The following is a 22,213-nucleotide window of genomic DNA, read 5'->3' on the forward strand; positions in this document are numbered from 1 at the left end:
TCGCACTCTGGTCCAGGGCTTGCTCGGCAAAACACTTCAGCCAGGGGAGGTGGGGACCCTGCCAGGACGAAGTGGCTCCTGGAGGGGACAGAGAGAGGGAGGGAGTGAGGGGGGAGGGAGACGGAGCTCCGCAGCCCGGCAGAGGCGCAAGAAATCTTCAGAGAGACACGGTGCCTGTTCTGTGCAGCGCTGCTTGCCGACTCTGAAAATTAAATTCCCCCCACAGTGCAAGTTTGCAGCTCTATCATGCAGACATCGGAGCTTTGTTAAATAAATTTGCAGTTCTGATCATTGTGGAATAGATGAAGATAGGGCATCTTTCTAAAGATGCTTTTTTTTTCTAAACGCCTCTGTGCCTGCTGATATTATTTGCACATTTATCCATTTGGGCCCTAAAACTATTTAGATTTAAAAAAAAAATCTGTATCTGACTAATTAAAAATCATTAACACCATAATGTCTTATTAGTTTTATGAATACTCCCTTGTCTGTCTTGACTTTTTCAAGCAAATCAGAAACATTTTGGATCTGAGTCTTATTTGCCCTAAGGCCCGTTTACTCCATGCAGGAAAAGCCAATCAGCCTCAGAAGGAGAGCACGTGAAGGCTGCACCCACTGCAAGCCTTTCCAACTCTTGGAGTGGCACAAAGAAATTTCAGCTTAAAAAAAAAAACCAAACAATCCTTGAACATGCAATGCTGTGCAATAGGCTGGGTCCCACAAACTGCCCAGGAAACTATTTTTGCCAACATCAGTTATTGTTTTTCCCCACAAAGCCCTTGTAGGTCTAGGTCTGTTGCGACAATTAGTGATGAATCACTGCTGGGAGTTTGGGACATCCATTGGAAAGGCTCCCAATAGCCAGTTACCAGGAGAGCGCCAGGGCACACAGCAACATCATGCTTCATATTCTCTCTGTTTTTAATGGCGAGTGGAGAAGGGTTACACTTTAGTTCTGCATATACTGTGTCAGGGTAAAATAATGTTCTTTTCTGGCAGCACTGAATCAGCACACATCCAAAATTTGCCTTCTTCCGCTGCACGTGCTGCCCCCATGGAAATCAGTGAAAGCCTCATGCAGACATACGAGGGCAGGATTTATCCCATAAATCACATCCCAGATCATAAATACATGCTTGAACCCTCCCTTAATATGATTCATTAAGAAGGAGCTTTAACGGTTGGGGTGGTTTTAATTATCATTGTGTAATTTTATTGTTATTGTTTCCATTAAACATTAACAAACATTCCTTATTTTTGGTTAACAAAGATCTTTCTTAGATTGCACAGTAGTTAATGAAAAACACATAAACACATGCAGAAAGATACCAGGACTCTCATTCAATTAAATAAAAAACTTAGAGTAGAAGATCTATAAAAATCCAGATTGTAATGAATCATAAATAAAATATGGAAAACTAACAACTGCCTTGGGTAAAGTAGAAAATTTATAGCCCGAAGATTTGCATTTTTAAGGTTTGCGTCGTCTGTGTTGTGTTCACTGCCACCCACAGAAGATGCTCATCCTCAATGCCAAAGCCCCAGCCTCAGCTCATTTCCTTGGCTTCTCTAGGCGAGCCCTACAAATGCCACCAAGCCCTGAGTTAAACCCGCCTTTGCCCAGAGTGATCTCCAAGCCTCTGAACTTGGAACTGAAGCCACTTTCTGATCAATGAGTGAGAAGTCACAAGCATACCAGGTTTCCCAGGTGGGATGGGGACATGTCCAGCAAAGTTGTCCCCACACCCACTGTGGTGGATGCAGCTGGCACCCCCAGGCAAGGCTCTCCTCCTACACATGTTGGAGGAGAAATACAGAGAGAACAGCTGGCTCCTCATTCTTGGCTTCCCCCACACCAAGAGAGAGGGTTTTCAGCCATTTGTTAGGCTGTGATTGCCCTGTTTTTCCAAATGGGTCTGGGAAAAATTTGGCTGTAACTTACAGCCAGTGATTGGCACTGGTAAGAAATGAGATGCATAAAAGGCCAGCTACTGACACACAGTCCCTGAACCCACCAACATCCAAATGAACTGTTGTCGAGAGACATGAAGTAAAAAGAGTTTAGCTATGTTAAAACAAACCCACTAGGATGCAATAATTGAACAATCCCATCAGGACCATTACTCTTGGGATAGTTATCGAAGTCATAGTTGGCACATGCATGGACTCCTGCCCACTGGATTGTGTCGAGCCACTTAGTTACCAGCCTCAAAACTCATGTTCCAGTCTCCTTCAAGATTAACCCTGACATTTCAGCTTCACAAGCACAATAAAAAGTCTAGAAGTTCTTCCAATGTTTATCCCAATGAAAGCAAAGCAAACTGGTCTCCAGACCAGAGGCTTTGCTGGAAACACTGGAATGTCAGCATAGAAAGAGTTAATGGGTGAGAGAAGTAAAAGGATTTGATAACTGAAAAAGCTCTGAGGCATCTGCTGGAGTTATGGGTGTGTGTCAGTCTGTCTGACACAGCCATTACCACGGTGACAGAGTTCTCCCAAAAACGCAAAAAGCGGACAAGCTGGATGAGTGCCTGAGGAAAGCAGGAGACTGGAGATGGCTCCAGATGGAGATGATTTGGCCTCTGTAGGTGGGGCTTGGTGCTGGTACTGAGGGCCAACTAATGTAATAATTAGTCTCGTGAGCTCTGTAGTCTTTTCCAGCTGGACAGATGTTTCAGGGACTGGAGCCAGCTGTTGAAAAAAATGGAAATCCCTGGGAGTTTCACCCAACCTAACCTCATCTCCACTGCTCCAAGGAACGTGTCATGGTGCAGAGAGCTGCTGCCTGCAGTATTTGCAGGAATGGCTGTAGAGAGCCTTGAGAAACAAGGCTTTCCCAGGCAGCCCAAGGTTTTGAAAAACATGTCCATGTGTCTGCTGCAGCTGTTTGGACAGGCAGGAGCCTACATGTGATTATTAAAGAAGGAAGCCCCTCAGCTGCTGGCAGTCAGAGCCCTGGGAGGGAAGGGCTTGGGAGCCCTAGGCAAGCCAGGATCTAGGGCCAGATGGCGTTTGCAAAGCACTTAGGAGGACTGAGACTGGACATAACGGGTAAGCAGGGAGGGCTGTACACACCTTTGGGCTTGAAGGGGCCTGAAAGGATGGGATGGGAAAGGTGGGGGTAAGAGAAGTTGGGATGGGAGCAATGGGACCCTGGTGGGGAGAATTTGGGGTATTTGGACTCCAGAGCAGGAGATAAGGACTACAGGGGCCGTGGGTCATAGTTTGCTGGAGTTTGTGAGGACAGTCAGCACCTAGGCCCTTGTCAGATTGCTCCATGCAGGCATGCAAGGAAATTCTAAGCTGGGGCTTCTTCAGCTCCTATGCAGCACTGATGATGCAGGGAGCCCCACTTGACCAGGATCCAGTGCTGGCATGAGGAGGCTGTAGAGTCAGATCAGGGATTTGTGGCCCCAGAGCAGGAGAACTGACTTGCAACACACTGGATCACCAACACTGTGTCCAATCAGGCCAACAAGGAAGTTTTAAGCAAGGGTCAACTTACACAAAGCGGTGTGGTTGACTGCCCTGGGGTTTGCACCTCTCGTAGAAGGCTGTCTTCAGTACATTTTTTTCCCCCTCTATCTCACCCTTCTGCTAAGAGGAACTCACAGTTCAGTGCTCCTGAGGGAACAGACTGCTGCAAACAGGGAAGCAGCGAGCTGCACGTGTGACCAAAACAGTGTGACCAAAACAGTTATCCTTCAGCTCAGCAGGGAGAGTGCGGCTCTGACGGCCGAGCCATGTGAGCCTCGGCAGGCTGAGCCTCCGCAGGCTGAGCCTCTGCAGGCTGAGCCTCTGTGGGCTGACACTGGCTGGGCTGTAGCTCCTGGCACCAGCGCAGGGGTTATGTCATTCCAGCGTGGCTAGCGAGTATTACAGAACAAGTCAGAAGTATGCTCGACAAACCACAGGCTTAAAAATAAGGGAAAACACATTTCCTCTCCTCACCAAGGTGGGAGAAGATAGTGTTTCCTCAAGCATTGCTTTGCTAGCACAGTGAGGATGGGTCCGAGCCAGTAAGTGTTTAAAAGTGAAGCCAAAGCCAAACGGTTGTGTTTGGGAGCACAGGGTGGGGCCACCTGCCCAGAGAAACCTCTGTGTTCACAAGCAGTACGAGCAGCAAGTCATGGTCAGGACGGAGATACAGGTGAGGATTTTCATGGGATTTTCACCTGCCACATCGTGAAAGTTAACACTTCTGTATGACTCTTCTTTAAGTAGAAAGAAACATTTTCTGTTCTACCCTTTGATCAGGTGAAATAATTTTATAGTCCTGTTACTTTCCTATTAGGCACAGAGCTGATAAAGGTTACCTTGGATATATTACTAGGCATATTTTGACTCTATGTTTTCTGGTTTTAATCCAGACCTCCAGCACTAAAAGGGGACAACATTAAGTATATCGGTGATTTATATGCCAAGAGTCTTTTTTGTTTTCTTAGACTATTCCATTTTGAAGGCTCGTTTACAGATTATTTATCGTGGTCTCTGATGTCCAACTCCAATATCAAGAAGATGGACTGCAAATCCTTAATTATAATTGCATGTCCTGTATGTGTTAAGAACCCATAAAACAAAGCACATGCACAGTTCGGACTTGTAATAGTTTGATGAAGATTTCTAAATTTTCCAAGCTGCCAGTCCATTTCAAAAGATGGATTACTCCTCTTAGAATTTTATCTACCTAATTATTTCAGTCCTGGTTACATAACCACCCCATATTTTCTTCCTGCCACTGCCCCTGAGTAGCACCCAGAGTTCAAGGGAAATGGTGTTACTCCTTAGCACAGAGGTGACAGGCAGCAATGCCTGGGCTGCATTTGCAGGAGGGTGCTGTTAGGGAGGAATGTGGTATACAAAGCCCAGGGACACCACCTTAGCCCCAGTGTTTCTGCAGGTGGCAGGCAGGCAGATAAGAGCGCAGAAAAGGCATGTATCCAATCAAGTGGGTGCAGACCTAAGCATATTGCAACCCAAATCTATCATGTGCCAGGAAGCACAAATCCGTGATATGATGATGGGTATCAGTGTGCTTAAGTGTCTGCAGGGCCTCGTTGGAGAAAAGTCACCTATTGACTGATCACATGGACTCATAGACTCATTTAGGTTGGAAAAGACCTTTAAGGTCATCGAGTCCAACCATTAACCCAGCACTGTCAAGTTCACCCATAAAGAATGTCCTGAAGCACCACGTCTACACATCTTTTAAATACCACCGGGGGTGGTGATTCAACGACGACATGCTGGGCTCCTGCTGCCTTCATTTCCCATCTGGACTCTGCAGCAACAACAGGTGGCATTTCAAGTAAGACTTAGGAGCATAAAGCTGTGTAATGGTTTCAAACCAGCCCAGGAAATTGCGGGAATGTCCAAGACAGAGACCTGCTCCACAGCACGGCTATGGTTCGAACAAAGCAGCAGTGTGATCTGAGGATGTCTTGCAGCTGGCAGCCTTCAGCTCAAGGCTTGAAGGCACATGGGTATGTGAATCTACAAGGAGGGTTTTGTCTGGGCAGAGGGGAGGATGAGTGCTTTCTCCTCTTGATTCTGAGAGGTCTGCATGGTAAGGGATAAGTTGCTCCTGGGTTCCAGATACCAGTGAGGCTCCCCAGATACAGAGTTCCACACCAACTCCAAAGTTTTCGTAAAGTAAAATGTGAGAGCAAGCAAGCCTTTTTATTAGTATGACACTACAACTAAGACTTCTGCTGTTCATAAACATAGGCAGGGCTCTTAATATTTTTTGCAGGAAGAAAAATTAACCCTAACTGCAGCACTTTCCTTCTGAAGCTGGCCATGCCATGGATTGAACAACACAGAAGGACTGGGCTTTAAGTTTCTCTTTTTTCCTTTCCCCTCCCAGACAGTGAATGGCCCTTATTAGCATTAGAGCTGTGTAAATCCTCTGTTCCATCACAGTCCAACCAGAACACCTGCCATTCATTTTTGGTGGAAGGAGTTATGCCATGCATTTGTAGCCTCCTGGCTGGTGGAGTGCTGGCTGGTGCTCTCCCTGCTGCCTGCACCACAGCGGGCCTTGTGATGTCCCATTTGCACTGGGACCAGCCCAAGATTCCCACAGGTCAGAGGCTGAGGTACCCATGCTTAGGAGAAGGGATGATGGGTGCTTCTCCTGCTCATGACTGTGCAGTGGGATGCAGCAAGCAAGGGGAGCAGCTCAGGGCCTGCAGTACACTGGTACACCCTGGTGTGGGTTTGATGCATCAATATCCAATCAATTCCAAGATTAGCATAAGTCTGGGCAATAAGGGGGGTAACAAGAGGGACACGTGCCTCACCTGGTGCTCGGTGCTAGGGCAGCTTTGGGGGCCTGGTGGATGGGGGTACACAGCTTGACCCTACACCTGCCCTCTCTAGGCACCCTGCACAGCAGACATGCTGCCCTTTGGCTGATTCTGCAGCCTGGAGCAGAGCCAGGACCTCCTCTGTGGGCCTTTGAAACCCCCTGCCCTCCCTGCACAAGCATGGGCCTTTAAGCAGTGGGGGGTGGGAACAGAGTGGGAAGGAGGGGGAGCACGGGAGAAGGCAGCAGGAGGGGAACGGGGTGGGGAGCAAGAGAGGAGCAGAGGGGTAGCAGGAGGGAAGCGGGGGGAGAGCAGGAGAGGAGCAGAGGAGGAGCAGGGGGAGATCAGGAGGAGAAAAACACTCCTCACTCTCCAGGCCACAGGGTATCCCTCTCCTTTTACTCCCTGCCAGAAAGAGGCGTTTGTTTCCAGTGGATGAATTGCAGCCCCTACACCTGTGGTTATCAGCTTCAATATATTTTAAATTTAACCTGCATCATCTATTTATACATCCAGCACAGAAATACGTTTTTCTACAGCCTCAGGGCGGGGGCAGCAGCCCAGAAGAGGGAAGCAGGGCTGACTGGGGAAGCTTTACAGCCAGGCTGATGATCCAATTAAGTCAACAAAGCGCCCCAGTGATGTGATATGAGGGTTCAGGAGCTGGGAGTAAAGAGGGAACTGTGGCAGAAGGCAAAGCCAAGCAAACATATGGAATAAGTTACGGGGGATACGGTTGAGGCAAAGTGCAGAAATGAGTTCAAGAGATGCCTGGGCTTTTCTCAAGAGAAGGAAAAGGACTCGAGGGGGTCTGCTTGAAAAAGCAGGAAGGGGGGATTAAGATAAAGCCAAAAGAGGGAAGCCTGCTGTGCTGACTGGCCTTTGCTTGTTCCTGGAGCACATTTTTTTTTTTCCTTTTTCATTTGACTGTAGCAGGTATTAATGTAATTAAAAGATGCAGGAACTACCAGAGAGATCAGCAATAAGTTAAGGGTGAGCAGAAGGGAGTAGGAGTGGGAGCTACCTAGCAACCAATGCACAGAAGCCAATAAAATGTGGAGATAGGCAGCATCCAGGGGAAAAAAAAATAAAGCCCAGGACCATGAAAGACAAGCTCAGACATTGCATCCCCAAAGTCATACAGCAGCATAAGCAGGAGAGTTGATGACCATGCAGCAAGCTGAAGGATGACACACCAGTCTCAGGGTCCTGGTACAGATTCCCACCTGTCCCCATCTCTGTTACTGTGGCCCTGTGCCACAGCTTGGTCCTGTCGAGCCCTGGGCAGCGCTTCCGTAATGCCTGGGTAAGGTAGTAGCAGGTGGAGAAGGTGAGAAGCACAGCTCCCTGCACTGGGTGGCCAAGGGTGCTGGAGCCCAAGGCAGCAGGATTGAGACCTGGGAACCCCTGTCTGTAAGTAGCAAGGCTATTTTGGTCTCTGTTTAATCCCCAGGGATGGCAGCATCCCCTCACCACCAGGAGAAGCCTTCCCAGTGGTACCACAACCCCACCTCAGTGGGGGTGAGCTGTGGAAGGGAGGGGAACTGGGCCACAAAAAGTGTCCCTGCTATGCTTTGACCTGCTTAAGGGCTTTTTATAAAACTCATTTGCAGTTAAAGCCATGCGACCTTTTATGTCAGGCAAGACCTCATGTTTGATCCTGTAATTGTGGCAAGATTTCTTTTTTTTAAGAATACAGTTTTACAGAAAATGACACCCAAGAAGTGCTCATCCTCAGTCTCGCTGCACTTTTGGGAAAGACAGTAGCCTTTCTCCAGCAAGTCAATCCACTCTTTCCATTCTGAACCATAACCTCATATTTTTATTACTGTATTTAAAACTTGTTTGGCTTCAAAGTGTGATGAATTTTCCCAAAAGGTCGAGCAAAATTGGACAAGTTGTCTCTTAATTTACCAAGCTTTTTAAAAAAATATCATTTACCCAGGTTTGAAAATTCACCCTGTGTATCCTTTCTTTAATGTGGGACTTTATTTACTAAACTACTGTTACTGTACCACTGAGTTTTTCACCCAGGTGAAGAGTGTTAACAAACAATTTTTTTAAAAAATATGGCATAGTTAAGTAGTTGAGGAGTAAGGAGGGAGAAAGAAGGTTTTACCCTCATGAGTCTGGTTACAGCTGATGTCTCCTCCGCTGTCACACATTGTCACCTTGCCATGGGCTTTCTCCCAGGCCCTTGGCAGAAACAGCAATGGGACTGAAGAGGAGGGCTAGAGTTCCACTGCACGTTTCAGGGCTTGACCCTATCCTCATTTTTATTTGGTCTCCACTCTCGCTTGTTGCCCCATATTAACACCAGTAGCTTCTGCCATGGCTTCCCTTGGTACATTTGCATCGTTAAAAGTCACGCTGGCAGGATCAGGGACTTGTTTTGGAGTAATGGATTTGTTGCAGAATTATACCTAACTAGCTGTGTCTTCTGCAAAAAAAAAATAAAAAAAATTGGTTATGCTGGTTTTTGAGTTTCAGGCCATTAAAAATTACCCAGAATGTACAGTCACTCAGTAGCAGCTTCGTAGATAAGGATTTAATTATAATCCCTGCACTCACTTATACTCTTTGAATACTAAATGTATTTTGTGATTGCTTTCAGAGCACACTATTTTTTTTCCCCCAGAAATTTGAAGGCAATTGAGCAATTTTACAGTCTGGAATCCTGATTCAGCAGCCTTCCCTGTTCAGCAAAGAAATGATGTGCTTAATTCCAATGGGACTTAGGCATATGCCTAATTGGAACCAACGTTTAAGATCACATTAAAATTAATATCTTAATTTTTGTACTACTTTTGTGCCCCTGTGTGGAACACAATTTGATTCCATGACTCAAACTTTTATATAAAGAGGGTTTTGTTAAATCTCCACTTCATTGCAGATGTTCTTGCAGGTACTGCACAAAGCCCAGAAGGCTTAATGGAAACTTTACATGCAGTCTGTATGTAAAATACTTTGAATATGTTCTGTGTATTACAACTTATGTATGTATGTATGTTTGAATATGATGTATGTATTCAAAGAGAGAGGAAGAAAAAAGGAGACTTCAGAGATACCCTTAGGGGTTTAACCAAGCAGTTCAGCATAAGGATAGCTGAGAGCAAGCTTGTAGCTGGAAATTCTCCCTGATTCATGACAGCTTCCAGCTTCTTTGTGTTGTGTTTTTTCGTGGGTTTGTTTTTTTGGTTTTGGTTTGGGTGGGTTGGTTTGTTTGCTTGCTTGCTTTAGGTTTTGCAGCGTTTCTTGGTTTCCTTTGGCTTCCCCATGTCACATCCCGATCTTGGAGAGTTAGCACCCACTGACTGTCAGAGACCCAGGTTCAAGTGCAAGCTCTGGTCATCTAAAAGATTTGTACTCAGTCTTTCCTTGTCATAATCACTTGGCTACTAGCCAGGCAGGCCTGATATTATATCCTTCTCCAGCTTTGGCTTTAAGGAGAAATTCCATCCTTTTCTCAGTGAAGGTTTATAGCAGCTGCTGTACTTCTGGGGAACAAATCAGCTCTGATGAGCTTGCACTGTCTCATGGAAAAGCCATTTTATTCAAAAATTTCTAAGCAACCCATAGCCAAAACTCTGGGCTTTATCCCCATGCTCTGAATGATGCATGATGTGCAGGCACTGGGTACTGTGCTGGGCTGCCAAAACCCACTGACCTGGGGGTGACTGAAGGGCAGAAGTCCTGTCCCTGGGATCCATACTCTCTCCTGTCTTCTCATCCAGTGGGATCTGGAGAGGAAAGACAGTTTGTAAACAGTCCCTGGAGAATATGTGGGGAGCATCATGATCACTTAGCCAGGGTGGGTTAAACCAACGTGAGCCAAGCCCCCCTCAGTGCTGCTAGTGCAGATTTAGGGGCACTAACAGAAATGTGTGAGATAAGCAGAGAGTGCACATGGGAAAAGTTTCCAGCAGTTTTACCCTGCTTCCATCAAACATCTCAGCTTCACTGGAGAAAGGGATAACAAGCCAGGGGATGAGACTGGTTACATGTACATTCAAGAGGGAGAGTGCCTCAGGTAAGAAAGAGGAACTCCACTTTGGACTGGAGCTATGATTTTGCACACTTGCACATTAAAGGGCAGCTAAACTTCATCTGAATTTTCCCCAACAGGTTTTTTATGACCAGTTGGACCAGCATGGAAAATTATTCCCCTCAACAGTTGACTTCATTACAGAAAAACACTTATGGCCATTTCAAATTGCAGCGTCCTTTGTGCCTCTGTTGTCTGCTACAGACTTGCCAAAGAGAGGAAGAGAAGGAGCTCAGGGCTCTGGGAGGGCTGTATCCCTCTAACCCTGAAGTGCCCTAACTGCAGAGCTTTGCTCTACTTTTGTTCATCCTCCCTCTTCCCCAGAGCAAATCAAGCTGAAGTACTGAGAGACTTGTCAGGTGGGAACCATGGCTCTGAACCCACACGTCATCCCAGAGCCATAACATCCTTATCCAGCAGCCTCTAGGCCATGAATAACTGCCAATGCATGTCTCGCATGCAAGTCTGCCATGTGCTGGATCTTGGGTTCTTTCAGAACACCCTGCTCGCTGCAGACCATGCCATCAGGCCCCTAAATCACAGAGTGTCTCCTCAGCATCTGCTCAAATCAGAAGAATGCACTGCTTCCCAGCTCATTTAATGCCCCTTCCTATGGAGGACGTCAAGCTTTGAGGAGCTGGACAGTCTATAGGGCAGATGGCAATCCCCATGGAAGTGCATGAAGGAAACACATCTCTATTCCAGCCCTCTTGTGACAGCACCATTTGGGACAGTAAGGGACCAAAGGGCAGCTTTTCTTCGGGAAAGTTACTGCCAGCACATTCTACTACTGCAAGGTAGTATCTGGATATTAAATAAGGAGCGTGGAGGTTTTTCTCACCATTACAATAACACTGCAAACAGCTACGTTATTTATTGTCATATCGTTTTTGCCAAGGGCTTTAGCTCATCTATTGGTCGCTAGAAGCAGAAGCGTTTGCAAAACAGTTTAAAAAATACATCTTGCACCGTTATTCTTCAGCTTCCATTTCCAAGCGCTCTACCTCGGGAACACGGTGAGACTGCCTGCACACAAAACACTGCCAGATGTAGAAAGTAAACGAGCTGAGAAAACCAAATGCTTTTTATCATTTCTTTCAGCTAAAGTAATCGTACGTGTTGCTCTGAACAATCGCAGGAATGAAATTTTCAGAGAGAAGTGTGATTTAGCTGAATTTCAAATTCCCTTTTTCTCCTTCAAATTCCTTTTCTGCCTGTTTTTTTTTTCTCCACACTAGCTAGAACTTGTGCCTGTGGCTAGTCATCCTGGAGCGTCTCTTGGGCTTTCCATGACGTGAACAACCCCGAAACACCGGCTCTGCCTTTCACCCACTTTTTTCTTTAGCAGCAGCCTGTGCCACAGCCACTACGGCTGAGAGCAAGCAACCACAGCGCGCCGGCGTTCGCAGCGTGTTTGCTTTTCTGCCCGCCAAGCAATCGACGTGTAATTGCAGAATATTTGGAGGAAGGGCAGAAATGAGGGTCAGGACCCCGCAACCCACGTCAACCAGCTGGCCCTGCTGGTTTTACGTGATATGAATCGGCAGCAAGCCCAGCCTCAGCCTGGCTGTGAAACGCGTGGGATAAGGAGCGGGAAGTGCTGGAGCGATCTCCGCGGATGGTGTTCCCAGGGCACCGGGATGTCTGCTGATGAGCAAGGCAGGCACAAGCCTGCCCGGCCCCTCTATCTATCAGCAACCACTGGCTACCAGCTTTTGTCATTCAGATGATGATGTCCCTGTGTCTGCGCCGTTATTGGGCTCTTAATATTTAGCAGCCTGTCAGGCAGCTTTAATTAGTTTCTCTCGAGAGCAGGCTGTGGGTTGGGGGGTGCTGCAAAAGGCATTTGCAGAGGTTCAAATGCAAGGCAGTTCAGGCTTAAATGCACAGGATCGAGGGATTAAAAGAAGTGTTAAAAATGTGCCCTTTGTGATATGCCTTCCAGCTCCGGGGCCCGGCGTGCACAGCGCTTATGAATATACACAGCTGATTCAGAGAAGCAGCCTGCCAAGCAGAGCTGCCGCACCCACACAGCTAAGGGATGCCTCTCAAACCGTGTGTCCTCGCACTGATGGGAGCCTCCAAGCCCTCCCCCGCCCTATCTCCCCCCCTACACACACACACAGGCACCCTTCCCCAAATCACCCTCCATTTCCAGGTGCAGATCAAACCCCCAGCTCTCCCCCACAGAGAACACTCAGATCCCAGACCAGCACCCTGGCATTGGTCTGCCCCTTTGCTTGCTTGCCCCTGCCCACTCACCACTCCCTGCCTCACCCCTTGGGCTCTCCATTCCCCAGTCCCCCAGCCCAGTACCTCCTTCAGCGGCACCAGGAACAGCCAGGACAACACCTTAAGGCCCATCTGCCTTGATTTTGTCTGTTCCCAGTCAACCACAAACTTTGCACTCCCCCTGGCCCCCACCCCTGATATGTCCTATCTATTCCAGACCACCAGCACTGGGGAGAGTTGCCATGTGCTTGTGCACAACCCAGAAATAACCCTGCCACGACCTAGGGTGGACCCATGAGCCAGAAATAATAATTCCAAGTATTTTAAACAGCCAGAGGAGACTGGCTGAGATAAAATGTCACAGGGAATTCCCTGCCAGCATAAACAATATGAATTACAGAATCAGTAACACAAAGTATCATTAACTGTTCTGGCTCTGCAAAAATAGGTTTTGCCTCGGCAGTCCGAAGGCAGCACAGGGTGGTTTGAGAAGGGTGGCACAGGGATACAGCCGAAAAGATACCAATTAGTGGTTTTGTTCGTGGCTTTTGTGGTGTTCCATGACCTCCCTGGTGGTGTGTATTCTTCAGAGGTCAGGCTAACCTGGATCGTTGGCATTCAGATGTTAATTTTACTTCAGATGCAACAGAATAAAAAGTGGCCAGCCTGGCATTTGGGACATACACATTGCTCCTCAGCAGGTCAGAAAGGCAGCTGGGCTCTCAAGGAAGCACATGGCCTGGCTTGGCTGTTTCTAAATTGAAGGCAAGCTTATAGTGGCCAGAGCAGCCAATTACATCAGATTTTGAATACTTAAGGAAAAAAAAAATCCCGGTATGGAGCAGCTCTGCCTTTCCTCATGTTTCTTAGTCCACATTCACTCCTGCATGTGCTAGACAGTGTATTGTAGGGATTGTTCATACCTGCTGGTTTCTCAGTGCAGCAGAGGTGAAAGCTGCACAGATATTTAACAGTAATAACCCTCACATTCGAACACTTTGCAGATATTTACTGCAGACAGCAATATCTCGGTCCTACAGATAGGGAGTTTAAGAGAGACAAGGATAACCTGAATTGCCCAAGGTCCCAAAGAAGAAGCACGGCATGATATCAGAGCTGCAAGTCTAGTACCCTTACCTGACAGACCCGTGCAAAGCCTGTTAGACAAAACTTTTCTGCATTAAAATAAGTCTCTTTGTGGAAACCAGTGATCCAACTCCCATCTTGTGTTTATTTGGCAAATTGCTTCTCACACTCTGAGCACTGCCTTTGAAATCTGTCCTGAATCCCCACAAGTCCAAATGCTTCTTGTCCGCTCCAGGTGACCACCAAACCTCTTGTTGCAGCCAGAAGTACTTTAAAACTAGATAAAAATTAGTAGTTTATTTTTAAAATGCTAGAATATTCAACAAGATAGAAACCATTTGCTTAGAGAGACTTCTTGTGCAGCTAATCAGCTCGGTAAATGCATCGTTTTGATAGAAAGCTCTCCCCTCTTTGCTTGGTAAACACAGCATACATTATCCCTTTCTGCATGATGACATTAAATAAGGGAAATGGTGCTGCAGACAGGGTGGTTTCCTGTGCTTCTGGTTTGATTCAGGCAGTTTCCAGATGACAAGAACTCAGATCTGGGAAGGACCCGGGAACTACCTACGTGGGTTACAAGCAGCCTTGCCACTGCCTGCCTTGATGTCCTTGGTCTTATCAATTGGCCCAAAGTTCATTAATTTTAGGCTTCAGGAAGGGCTGTGGGGTTTACAGGTTACTGATCTTTCCTAAGCTTTTATGTGTGACTCTGCATAACTCCCTTCCATGCGAAATGGAAGCAAATGGGCAGCAAAATCTTGTGTGGGCCCACCAAGATCCCTGGCCCCCTAACATGGAGGCAAGCAGGCAGGATTATCCAGGCAACACATCCAGCCAGGATGCAGGAAGAGCCAGCGAACAGGAGTCTGTCAGGGAACATGCTGGCACCACTTAATCAGATGTTAATTCCGAGGAGGTAAGGAGCTGGCTGGAGCCTGCAAAGGATGCTGGAAAGGATGCAAAGGAAAGGCAGTGATCCACTCCCCAATTTGCTCTGCAGAGAGCCAGGATATGATTTGGGGTGTAAAGCTGTATTAGTGTCCAAAGTGCTGCTTCGCTCTCACAGGAATCCTTTGTGTCCTTAATGAAGGGAAAAAACAGGGCTTTATTCCGAAGCTTTGTGTATAATCAGATGCCGTGTTGTAAGGCTCTGGAAAACACACCAGAAATAATAATTGAGGGGAAATAAAAGGTTTAGTTCAAAACAGTGTGTGATTTAAATAAGAAGTGAAAAAGAAAGTGTGCAGGATTTGAGTATCGGAAGAATGAACTTTTAATTCATTTGCATTGAGATTACAGGGGGAGGGGCAGCATTTAAACTGGTATAAAAAACTAGTTTAGATATAAATGAGAGATAATGGTCTTTGGTAGGGAAATAAGCAGGGGGACGAACTTTGGCCACCAGGAGCCCGCCATAAGTCCTGGCATTGTCGCTGGAGCTGGAAGCCCCAGATGCAGTAATTAGCAATGAGTTTGCAGATCTCAGCACCGGCGGAACAAAAGGGCATCGCTGAGGAGCTGGGCTGCCAGCTGGGAGAAGGGGAGGTGAGCTGGCATGCCACAAGGGTTCATTACCCAGCAGTTTGCAGAGGGGAAAAGAAAAAGATCCGAGGTTGCAGCCTGGAGCAGGCATAAAAGCAATCCAGGGTTTGTGGGGTTTAATAGTTCCCAGAGCCCTGGCATTTTCAGCTGAAAAATTCCCTCAGCAACTGAACCAAAGGGGTCAAGATTTTTAAATAGGTCTTGCAATGCCCATGGAGACAAGTGCTGCTATTCTTTAACCCTGAAAGTCTCGGTTGATTAGTTTGGAGCAGGGAGGCAGGCTGCCGCAGAGATGCAATTTGATTTGTAATCATCCCATAGGCCTGAGCTCACCTCTTTGAGAAGGAAGGGGGAGTGGGAAACAGATCACAAGGCCCTGCCTGCTGCAGCCACACTACTTTTCTCCTCCCTCAGCCCAGGACAGTGTCCTCTGCACAGGCAAAGTTAAAGCCATGTCCATACAGCCCACGTGCATCCCGCATCCTGCACGGATGTCATTAGACAAAGTTTGGCCAGAGATCTGAGGTTTGTTACTGGTATTAAATGTATTTATTGGAGAAGAGCTGGTCCCAGTTTGCTCTGGGAAAAGTCCAGCTCTCTCTCCAGGATCCCTCAGCTCACGGAGGGATTGATTGATCTGCTTATTACTACCATGTTATTATTATTTAATTGCTCACAAGGAATGGCCTCCCTGGAATGCAGCGTTTGTTTCTGCTGAGGCAATCAGAGCCCAAATCCTTCAACCCAGGACGGCAGCTTCTGGCGTAGCAACCCCCCTGCTCGGGAAAGAATGTGCCTCTGCTCCCTTCCCTGTGTGGTGCGGAGCCATTCGCTACAGGCACGTCTGAGGAGTACAGCCTGTTGCCACCTCTCGGTGGCCTGCCCAGTCCCAGGCAGATTTGTTATAGATTTACATGGGGACTGACCTGGTTTCTGGGTCCTGTCAGGAAAAAAATAACTCTGCTGTCATCCGAGTGATGCATGAGGCAGGCAGCTCCCGGGTCAGACCCAGGCTTTACGTTCCCAGGAGTGATGGAGGAATTCAAAATAGCCTCCTGCTCCTGTGCCACAGCACTTAATGCCTCGTATGGCACCTAAATACTGCTGGGGGTTCTGCCAGCTGAGGGTCCCAACCCCTCACAGCATTACTGAGCAAGTCCTCACCCCTCAGCCCTCTGGGCTTTCACTCACAGTTTGCAGGTGCCACACTTTTTTATTAGTTTCTTACCAATGTGTGTCAAGCAAAGTCCTGACGCTCACCACAAGGATCATTTCTCTCCCTTCTACTCTCCCTCCCTTTTCCAAGCTAATCCTATTTCTCTGCAGCACTGCCTTGCACTTCCCTGCCTGTGTACTGCCTGCTGTGCTCTCACCCACTGCCACACTACTCCAAGGCCACTGCTCCTGCCCCACAGAGCACCCCTGTGTGCATGTGTAAGTACACATCTGCCTGTGTGCAGGAAAAGCAGAGAGGGAAAAGAAATAACCTGGGCTTTCCATGGTCTTTTGCAGCTGCTCAGAGCTGCAGGCAGGTCTAGCTTTGCAATGTGAGCACCAGGGTCCTGTCCCTCACTGATGGATGCCAGGAAGCATTTCTGTGTCACTGCAAAAGGCTTGGAGTGTTCCTGGCGTGGGTGATCCCAAGGGGAGGAGGAAGGAGCAAAGGAGGAGTCTCTTCTCCTTCCCATACACGTTCCTAAACCTGGGCTGGGAGACCGCTCACTTCAAACCCAAGGCTGGAGCCTGGACCCTGGCATGGGGCTGGTCAAGTCCTGGAGAAGGGAACTCCGTGCTGATGGCTTCAGGACAGCCCAACCTGGGGAGCCACGGGCTGCACCGCTGTGTTTTCAGTGGAGTGTGCAAAGGAGACATGAGGTCATAACCCTTTGACAGCAGAGTTGGGCACTGTTCGTCCAGATATCCAGCCCCTGCCCTGACACCCACAACCCAGCATGTGTCTGAGAAAGTTGTTTGTTCTCTGAGCCTGGAAGTGTGCCATATGTTACCCCTGGCCTTTGGGGAGAGAGATGTCTCTGGTTCAGTCCGAGGCTTCCTGGCAAGCTGGTATCTGAACACGCAGAAGGGGATGGAGGATTGATATTTAAAATGCAGAAGTACATGGAGGAAAAGCCTGAGTCCCTCCTCCAAAGAGCAATGTGTTAGCATGGGCAGCAACCATCTGTCCACCGTGCTGGCTGGCCTGCTCCAGGCAGCATGCAGCTGGCATTGCCAGGGGGGCACAGCTCTGCTGTGCCGTGCTGGGCTGGGATCTTTTTTAACTTCTCCTTTATTGAAGAAACAACAGACATTTCCAGTCAGATTCACCACTGGCATCACCCTAGCCACATGGCTAGAGCAGTGCCAGGAGCAGATTCAGCTCCAGGACTTGATTGTCTTCCAAAATGTGAATTGGCAACGGGAAAAGTCACTAAGGTCAGGATCCTCCCAGTGTGGAGCTACTGTACTAGAGCTGCCCACAGCCAGGGGAAATGAAAGGCCACAGATAGGGAGTAGAGGGGACTGCAAGCAGCTAAGGGCTGTGCATTTAACAGAGTTATTTGTAATAACCATTTTTAAAATGCTGTGCTGCACGGATTAGGATTGCAAGTGTTTCTATACCTGTCATTTAAATCTCTGCTAATTTGGCAGCATTTATAATCGGCTTTTTCTCCCCTGCTCTGCCTTTTCCCTGCAAGAGAAGTCAGCAGGGATCAGCAGCCCCAGTTTACACAACACTTCACACCCCTCCCTGTGTGCATTTGGGAAGAACAGGCAAGCTTTGGTCTGGGAGCCAGAGCATGCTTGGGAACCACCTTTAATTCCCAGAAACACAGAGCTGAGCACCCACCACCCAAGGTCAGGGGAAGATCACACCAAGATGGGACATGCTGTGTTTATTGACCTCCATCCCCCTCCTAGTCCTCTCTGGTACTGTTTGGAAGTTATTTTAGGCAATTAAGAAGTGAGTGCTTTGTCACCTAGCAGAGCAGAGGAGCCTAGTCCTTTGCAGCTGGGAAATCTCAGAGCCATTGGTACTCCTAGCCAAGCTTCCAGCTTCCCTCCAGCACAGCTTTTGTCCCTCACTGCTAAGGGGCAGTGAGTTACACAGCTCTGGGGTGGGAGGCAGCCTCTGCCTCCCCCTGCCCTCTTTGTCCATCACTGATATTTATTTCCAAGCTGTCTCTTGACTGACAGTTCGAAAACTCCCCACAACCACTTCTAATGCATCTCAGGTATAATCTCTCCAGGGAGGCTGAGTCCCCCTCGCCAGGTGCTCCCTGTGCTCCTGGAAAGGCCGGGCTGATTGCATCCATGCATCACTGTGCAAACCTACGTACAGCCGCTTCCCTCCCAGGAGGATTTCTCTGTCTGCAGGATCCCTGAAGAGAGCAGGGCGGGGGAGGGATGCACAGGGGAACAGCAGTGTCACCCCTGGCTGCTGAGGGCGTGTGCAAGGCTGCTGGAGCAGGGGCAAAGGACAGGCAGAGGAAGGAGGGCGAAAAACAGATGAAGAGGAAGCAGCTCAAGTCCTTTCTTCATGTTTCAGGTGGGCTACATCACCTCTCTACACCCCAGGGGAGTGCACATCTGGCCCTGTTTTGCAATTATATACATATATATATGTAATAAAAGGACAAACCTCTTGTACGCCCCTACCCCACCTGGGGGTAAGAGCACATGTGCCAACACACAGATTTTCCAGAGAGACTGGAGCAAAAAGGGAGCCTGTGGCCATCCTCAGTTGAGGGCACAGCAGGGTAGTGAGGCTCCACACAACCTCCCAAACTTGCAGCCTCACAGCAAGCCCCTCTCCTGCCCCATTGAGGGTGCTGGCTTCAGGGGCAGCATGGACACAATTTGGAGGCTCTCCAGAAACCCCTGACATAACTCCAAGGCACCCCCCCACCATAGCCACATGCCCGTCCCCACTATCAGCCCAGGCTGTTCCCATCCCGCTCCTCAATTTTTATCCAGTGTCAACAGCTGATACACTGCACAGGAGTGAGCTGCAGGAACTGCTGGCTTTAAACTGGCTCCTGGAGAGACCTCCAAACAAGTAAATTTTCTAGTTAATCGTGTCCCAGTAGAGAGGACACTCACAAATCAGCAGCGCCCAGTGCTCCGGAGCAGCACAACCTCCTCTGGGTACAAGTAATCCTTGAGAAGAGCGTCCAGGGCAGAGGGGGGTGGTTTTCCCTGTGTTCTCAGTTTGCTAACCGCGGGCCTGTGATGGCTCTCCCAGTGTCGCTGTTATCACCGTTCCTCTTCCAGAGGCAATTAGCCTGCTTCCCCCGCTGTTTGCACAGGCCTCACAGGCAGCGATGAGGGAGACTGAAAGATGGGAAGTTAAACCTGATTGCAGAGCCACAAAATCAACAGGATGACAGCAGGGGCTGGGTATTGCCTGAAATGGGATGTAAAGCTCGTTTCATTCAGCGATGGATTCGTTCCCAGCTGAGGGAGAGCTGCTGGCTGTAGGTCAAACGGCACATTGTCTTCTCACCATTGGGCTTTTGCTCTGCCAAAACCAGCCTTTATCAGGAGGGATAACACATCTCTTGGGTCTGGAAAGCAACAGTCCTGTGACACTGTTCCCCTCCAGGAGGTAGGTGACAGTACCTCACATACCTGCAGAACTTGGGTCTGTGGTGACTGTCCCCTGCAGACATTGGGCTCCATGCTGTGGGGCTGTGCTGTCACACTGCAGCACAGGCTGCCCATGGGCAGTCTGTACCTCCTCAGTCAGAATGTCCCCCCAGTCCCTCTGTCCTTCCTCTGGGGCATAGGTGGGTTGGGGGCATGCAGTGCTGGACCAGAAGGAGAGGGCCAGCACAGTGCTGAGGTGATTCTTTGCAGTTTTGCTTTCCATTGCAGACAGGGTGCATTATCAGAACTCATAAAATGCACCAAACAATCTGGATCCATGCTGATTCCATCCCAGTCCCACTCCTAGTGGAAGCAGCAGCAGGATGTAAATGCTGAGTTTCCACATTATTCCTGGTTCTGTCAGGCTTCTTCAGCCTAGTGGTATTTCCCGGGAGAGGCTTCTCTATACTCCCAGCACCCCAGGGCCACCTGAGAGCCAGGCTGGGACAGTAGTTCCCCCCTAACCCTCAGCAGCCCAACTCTTGCAAGGAACACACTGGCCTGTGAGGAGCCCTTGCACTGGGCTGGAGGGGAGGGCAGCCCCTTCCCCTTGCTGCCACAAGAATGAAAGACCAGAAGAGAAGTTAACTAACTGGCAGTCTTAGTGTTGACCCTGTGCTTGTCCACCACGGCTGGCTGAAAAAGTCAAGCCTGACAAACATCTCTCTTCATCCAAAGGGGTCCATGTGCTGGTTTGGGGTGGGCACAGCCCTCGGTACCTCCCCCAGATGCAAAGACCTAGAGCAGGAATCTGCAGGTGAATTGAGTGCCTCAGGCTTGGTCCTTGCTGTGATCCCTATGCCATTCCTCACTGAGACCTCGGGCACTGTTTGTCCTTGCTGGAAGCCCTTTAGGGATCAAGCCCTTACGCCAGGATGCTGCTGCCTCACCCTGTAAAAGGGCTTCATCATTTCTTCCAATCAACAAAGGCTGAGGAACACCTAATCCCAGAGAGGCAGCAGGCCATTGCAGAGAGGATATCTCTTTTCTTCTGGCCTCTTGCTCCCTCTGCCCAGGCACACAGGGGGACATGTGCATGTGCTCGTGCCTGAGTCCACACTCGCCTGCTCTCTGTGGGAAACGTCCCTTGGCAGGGGAAGGCAAGTCTCCTCCTGTTCTGCAAGGTTAGAGCTGCTGGGACATTCCCGTCTCCTCCTGCCAAAAGCACTGCTGCTGAAATAGCAGTGCTGCAAATAAAACCATCTCCTGGCTAATTACTGGGGAACAGTTCACCTTCTATTTTTAGACCAGCTTGCAAGCTTGCATTGAAAATTACCCTGCTCCTGTTTTTTTCTCCCTGTCTCTGCTGTGCGTGTTTCTCTTCCTTTCTCTTCTTCATTGCAAATCGTGCTGAACCAAGCTTGGTTTCCTGTGGGGTGGGGGAGCAGAGGACAGCTTTGTGCCCGAACGCCAAAAACAGTCATTCTAAAGCCATCCACACCAATTGTTTTAGCATTAGGTGGAGAGGGAGCAGCATTCTACGGAGCCAGGAGACTCTTCTCAGCTTGCCATGCCCAACCACTCCTGCCGAGTGCTCCCTCCACCTGGCCACAGCCAGGGACCTGCTTCCATCTGCTCCACACGCTGTTCAAATTGTCCTGTCCAAGTTCTACACTCTTGCAAGACAAGTGGGACTGATAAAAAAAAAGAAAGGAAAAGAGGAGGCTCTGTCAGCCTCCTCTCCAGCCTGAGGAGAAATCAGTGCATAACATGGAAGCAAGGGGAGCTGGACGGGGAAGTGGGGCATTCAGGGATGGCCACACAAGCTGTAAATCCTGCACTGACCTGTGTGGCAGTCACAGGAAGGCACCTCTGCTTGGCACAGAGCCACACGCTGCACTCCCCCTGCCGTGCCCGTGTCCGTAGCAAAGCGCCGAGGCTGCTCCATCTGCCTGCCAAGTGGGACCGGCTGGCGTCACAGCAGTGCCGGAGCTGCCTCGGGATGACAGTCCTCCCTGCCAGGAGACCTGAGATCGCACGGCCTCAAAAGAGCAGGGCTAACACGGTGAGAGCAGCTCTGGATGGAGCCCACGGGCACCCCCCCTGTGTGCACGGTGCAGGCGGCAGAGCCCCAGCCCGAGGGAGTGCATCCAAGCCTGCCTGGCGGGGTTAACCTTGGTCCCCAAAGCCGGTTAGGCAAATTAGCACGGCGTTTTCCCAGAGCTAATTAACTTCCCTCGCAGCAGGATTAATGAGCTCCAGCACAGCACTTGGCTGTGGCAGCCCAAGGAGAGGGGATGTTCTCCGGGGCTCACTGCAGCCTGCAGCACTGGCAGGCACTAGCTCCCTCTGGGAAACTCCTCCCCAGCACCCACTGCACAGCACCACTGGCCTGGGGACCTTCACTTCC

At 49.1% G+C, this 22,213-nt stretch overlaps 1 long non-coding RNA gene across 2 annotated transcripts; it reads right to left on the bottom strand.

Moving 5' to 3' along the window:
• Positions 1-8,420: 8,420 nt before the first annotated feature.
• On the bottom strand, positions 8,421-21,862 carry LOC127481896 (uncharacterized). 2 transcript variants are annotated; one of them, XR_007908376.1, is made up of 3 exons: positions 21,649-21,862; positions 9,976-10,048; positions 8,421-8,748 (listed from the first exon to the last, which is right to left on the bottom strand). It is a non-coding gene; the product is annotated as an uncharacterized LOC127481896 (long non-coding RNA). The 2 variants fall into 2 exon arrangements; XR_007908377.1 differs by lacking the exon at positions 21,649-21,862 and adding an exon at positions 12,670-12,850.
• Positions 21,863-22,213: the final 351 nt, after the last annotated feature.

The sequence above is a fragment of the Manacus candei genome, unplaced genomic scaffold (genome assembly GCF_025592945.1).
Source record: "Manacus candei isolate 608988 ecotype Guabito, Panama unplaced genomic scaffold, ASM2559294v1 h1tg000083l, whole genome shotgun sequence".
Classification (NCBI taxonomy): Eukaryota; Metazoa; Chordata; class Aves; order Passeriformes; family Pipridae; genus Manacus; species Manacus candei.